Raw genomic sequence first — 6,000 nt, 5'->3', positions numbered from 1 at the left:
GACTCTTGTAATTTGCTCTTGCAGATACAATTGCCCTTAGATAGATCATCTTCCTACTGTCCCAAGATTGCAACAACAACCTGGGGAAAGAAATGGACTTGTGACATTGTTACTGAGGTCGTGGAACCAGGGGCCAGCAATTATTCTTCTGGCTAGGGTTCAAATTCCTTCTTGACAGATGCTGAAATCTGAGTTTTCATTTAAATATAAAATTGAAAGTCACTAATGATGACATGAAACCACTACTAATGCCTTTAAGGATAGAAAAAATATCACCCTTATCTGGTCTGCCAATGTGTAAATGCAACAATGTACTTGACTCGTAACTGCCCTCAAAATAGTTTAGCAAATCACCTCACTCGTATCAATTGGTAGAAAGTCTCAAATAAGAATGAAGCTAGATGGGCTAAGGCACCAGAAATGACAATGGCAGTCTCAGCCTTGTCAATTCTCATGAATCTTCCTTATTTACTTCTGAGGCTATTGTTAAAATTGGGAGAGCTGTCTCAAGACTGGTCAAACTGATAGTCATACTCATGGCATCATGCATTGCACAAAATATCCCAAACAATGTCATCACCATCTCTGGTATGACCTGTTCCAGCAGCTGGGACCAACCAACTGTCATGAAAGCAGGGACCATACAGTAAAGGCAGTTTGCCTTGGGAGATATCAACATTGATCCGAATGCAATGAAGTAAAACGAAATCACTTTAGACATGGGCATGGACAACTCCAGCTGATTATCACATACCACACCCTCCCTTGACTCACTGCCCCCCAGCTGATGAATCAATACTTATACACATTGAACATTACCTTGAGTAAGCACTAAGGGTGGCCAAGGGCTAAAATATATAGCTGCTAGATAGGGTCTGCAAATGTTCCAATGAAGTCAATAAGAATGCAAAACATACTCAATCCATCCACACCAAACTGCCTGCTACAGGTATCCTTGACCACGACAGTATCATTAAGAGTGACCATCCCCAGTTCCATGAGGAGACAAAGTCCCATCTTCACATTGAGGATACGTTTGCATCATGTTGTGTGCCATTACAATCATGTTAATTGGATATATTTTGAATGGATCTAGCAACACAAGACTGGCCATCTATGAGGTGTTTGAGCTATATTTGCAGAGTTGCATTTCAACACAACCTGCAATCCATGGTCCAACATTACCCTGCTCAGCCAATTCCATAATTAATCCTAGTTCAATGAAGAGTGCAGTTGGACATGACAGGAGCCAAAACCAAGTCATCAACCTGGTGAAGCTACAAAAGAAGACTACTTGTTTGCTAAACAGCATCAGCAGCAATTGATAGACAGAGTTAAGGAATTCCATAACCAATGAATCAGATCGATACAAAAACATAAATTGCTGCAAAAGCTCAGCAGATCTTGCAGCACCTATTGAGAGAAATCAAGTTAACGTTTTGATCCAGTGACTCTTCCTCAGAACTGATGACAACTAGGAAAAATGTTGGACGAGGCAGTAAGGAGTAAACAATAGGTGCGCATAGAGGCCAAAGACAGAAAAGATAGTTGGACAGTGAGGAGTGTATAACAGTCAGGCTAGGAGGATGAATAGCTGGTAATGGAGACTGTTAGTGGCTAACAACACGTTATGTATAATAACAGACTATGTGATAAAAAGGCTCAGATCTAAGCGCTGCCAGCCTACCAAAACAATCCTGAATGGTGATGGCCAAATAAACAATTCACTGGAGGAAGAGATTTCATAAATAGCCCCATCCTTAATGATGGGTGGAGCCCAACACATCAATGCAGAAGACAAGATTAAGGCATTTGCCAAACCATCAGCCTGATATATCGAGTGGATGATCTATCTTGGCCTCCTCCGCAGATCTCACAGATGCTGTACTTCAGCCAATTCAGTTCACTCCACATGATATACCAAGAAATGCATTAAGGCATTGGATAGGGCAAAGGCTATGGGTTTTGAAAAGAATTTAGTAATATTACTGAAGACATAGTCAAGAATTTGCAATAGCCCGCCATGCTGTTCCAGTACAAATGCAACACTCGCACGTGTCTGCCAACATGGAAAAGTGCCCAGAAATGTCCCACACAAATAGCAGAACAAATTGAAAATGGCCAATTAAAACCTTATCAGTCTTTCTCAATTATCAATAAAGTGCCGGAAGGTATCATCAACAATGCTATCAAGCAGTTCTCTTGCTTAGCAATAATCTAGTCACTGAAAGTTTGAGTTCCATCAGGACCACTTGGCTTTGACCTCATTACTCCCAGGAATACTCTCCCTAGGTACACCTGTAATTTTAGCCTGAACTACAACACCACTTCCCTTCCTTTCTTGTCCTCCTTTCTATCCTTCCTACAGCATCTATACCCTGGAACATTAAGCTGCCAGTCCTGCCCTTCACGGAGCTGTGTCTCTGTAATAGCTATGATATCCTATTCCCATGTTCCCAACCATGCCCAAGGTCATCAGCTTTACCTATCAGGCCTCTTGCTTTGAAATAAATGTAGTCTCATTCATCAGACTAACCTTGTTCTCTGCCTTGCTCATGCCTGCCTTGACTATTTGAGTTGCTCCTCCTCTCAACTGTACCAGCCTTCACCTTATCTCTTTTCTCAGTGCCTCTTTGCATGCTCAAAACCTCCCACTACCCCCAACCCATCTATCCACCCAAACAAATCCTTTATGGGTCTTACACCCCCTGAGTAGCACTAGCAAATGTCCCCATCAGGATATAGGTCCCCTTCCAATTCCAGTCTAGATCAATTGCATCCATATATTTTGAAATAATCTCGGGATAAGGAATTACTCATTTTTATTAATTCATTCAGAAATGGAGTTGTGGCAGAGATCCAGTTTTAGAAAGCTAAAATAATGCCTATATTTAAAACATAGCATGTCATAGAATCATAGAGATATACAGCAAGGAAACAGACCCTTCAGTCCCAACTCATCCATGCCCAGATATCCTAACCTCATCTATCCCATTTACCATCACTTGGCCTGTATCCCTCTAAACCCTTCCTATTCAGATACCCATCCAGATGCCTTTTAAATGCTATAACTGTATCCACCTCCACCACTACCTCTAGCAGCTCATTCCATACCCACACCATCCTCCGTGTGAAAAGTTGTCCCTTAGGTCCCTTTTATATCTTTTCCGTCTCACCCTAAACCTATGCCCTCTAGTCGTGAACTCCCTCAACCCAGAGAAAAGACTTTGCCTATTTATCCTATCCATGCCCCTCGTAATTTTATAAATCTCTAGAAGGTCACCCCTCCGCCTTTGACACTCCAGGAAAAGCAGCCCCAGCCTATTCAGCCTTTCCCTATAGCTCAAACCCTCCAACCCTGGCAACATTCTTGTAAATCTTTCCTGACCCCTTTCAAGCAATGATAAATCAATCCATTTGCATCAGTGCAAGAATAAATAATGGAATCCTTAGTAGAGAAAGAAGAGCAGGACATATAGAGTAGCTATGAATAGTTGGCTTGAATGTCAAAGGGAAAAGTCTGTTTGACCAAACTTGTAGAAAGTTTTGAGGAGGTCATAGAGTAAATGGGCAGTAATGTAATGGGTACTGATATAGAACAGAAGAAGCAACACGGCTGCTTGTGAATGGCCAGTTTTGTGCTAAGTGACCCAGCAGGGATTTGCCAGAGTGATTAACTCTTTGGGAATAAATTGGCAAGGAGGACCCTGAATGGGGAGATGGTCAGAGGGTATGATTCAATCCAATGATCCAAGGAGAGCAGGATCCAAGCTTGTGAGAATGGGGTGAGTGAACTGTCAGAAGAGGCAGTCGGGAGAAGTATGCTGTGTGCATGTGAGTGTACACTAAATAAATGGAAAACTTGAAGATCAAAAGGTTATGGAGGAATGGGGGTGAATTAAAATTATGGTTGCTTTTCCCCTCTTGATTTGGAGACAGGTATCGTTTGAGGTAATGATTTCCCTTTTTGTCCAGTTTTGAAGTAAGCCACAACACGCTGCCCAAACTGTACCTTTATTTTTGAGTTTCAATCTTGGAAATAAACCCAAAGCAAAATCTTTAAGATGGGTTTTATTAATAAACATGCAAAACATGGAGGAACAAACTCTGCTACTTCATTCACACACACAAATACAGTGAAGAAGGATAGAGAAAGAAAAATAATTGCAAATTGAATTTCATGAAAAGTTATTACATTGGTATTAGTTCACATGACTTAGAGTCCAATTGGTCAAGAACCAAATTGGGAATCTTCATTTGGTTAATCTTACTGCAATTCTTTTTCTGAGTTGGGATACAGGTGGATGGCAATTAAGAGTGCAGTGGTATTTGGCATGCTCAGAGAATTAGTCCACCATGGCTGACTAAGTCTGCAATTTATTTTTCTGAATAAGAGACTTTTGGGAGAGATAGAGATGGAGAGAAGGCTTTTTCACTGCTAAAGTTTGGAATTACAGTTCTTGTAAAACAGCAATTGATATCAGAAGTCAAAACTGCATATGTAAAAAGGGCTCAAACAGCCCGGTTTCAGTTGTGTGATAGGGTGGTTTCTGCTAAGCCAGTCAGATAAACTGGTAGTTTGACCGTCCACATCACAACTGTATGGGATGAGGGATGGATTCATGGGTAGATTCATGGATGGATAGTGTCACAGATGAACAGATCGATGGATGAATTCACATACAGACAGAACAATGATGTGATGGATTTATGGGCAGATATACAGATGGAAAGATTCACAAAGATGTGGATGGATCGCCAGCTAGATTCATGGAGGGAAACACAGATTTAAGGATGGATTCGCAGATAGGTGCATGAAATAATGTACTGATTGATTCTCAGAAAGTGGGTCAAATTTCCAGGCAGATGGACTTGGTAGACAGTTGGTTGGATTCATGATTGGATGGTCAGATTCAATGACAGGTGAATTCATAGATGTATTCATAGACGGATGGGTTCATAGACTGATTCATGGATTGCTGGAATAATTATGGAGAGACTGCAACAAAGACTGCAACTAGACTATTCCTGGGATGACAGGACTGATATATGAAGAGAAAGTGGATTGATTAGGACTATATTCACCATCGTTTAGAAGGCTGAGTGGATATCTGATAGAAACCTATAAAATGCTAACAGGATTAGACAGGGTAAATTCAGGAAGGATGTTCCCAATGACCAAGAAATCCAGAACCAGGGCTCACAATCTGAGAATACAGACGAGGTCATTTAGGAATTAGATGAAGAGAAACTTCTTCACTCAGAGAGTGGTGAGCCTGTGGAATTCTTTGCCACTGACAGTGATTGAAAAAAATCCATTCAGTGTATTCAAGAAGAAGTCAGATATAGTTCTTAGGACTAAAATGCTCAAAGGGAAAAGTAGGAAGAGGATACTGTCTGTGCCTGTGAAGTTTGCTTTCTCCAATGCATTGACATTCACGCCTAGTATCTGCCGTCTGGCCAAATCTCTACTGGTTATTCTACTGTCTTTAGGATTTTTGAACCACAGGAGCTGAAGAGAATCTGCTGACATCTTGTGGTAAGGTTGATCCTCCTGTCTTATGTTGATCTGTTTTGCTTCCAGATTTTTGCTTCTCTCACCATCTAAATGGCTTTCTTGAAAATTTTCTTTGGACCACAACTAAACTGAAAAAGACTTACCAGTAATCCATCAATAATTCTATCTCCAATGAAGGGTGATTTCAAGGCTTCATAGTCATATTTTTCCACTACTATGTAGAGATCACTAAATAAATTACTCATAGATTTCTCTGGAAGCTGAACACCTGATAAATATTGTGTTTTCAAGAATTTAATTTGTTGGACAGTGATTTTTAAAACCTTGCAGAATTTCATTAAGTGTATCTGATGCAACTTTTATGAGCAACTTGGTACATTAGATCATTGAATATAAAAGTGTATTTGTTCGGTTTCTGATTAAGTATCTAGTTTGGAGGCAAAATCAATATCTTAAGAACAGTTATTGGCAAGGTGCCAATT

The sequence above is a fragment of the Hemiscyllium ocellatum genome, chromosome 11 (assembly GCF_020745735.1).
Source record: "Hemiscyllium ocellatum isolate sHemOce1 chromosome 11, sHemOce1.pat.X.cur, whole genome shotgun sequence".
Classification (NCBI taxonomy): Eukaryota; Metazoa; Chordata; class Chondrichthyes; order Orectolobiformes; family Hemiscylliidae; genus Hemiscyllium; species Hemiscyllium ocellatum.
Note: the sequence above shows the minus strand (reverse complement) of the source record.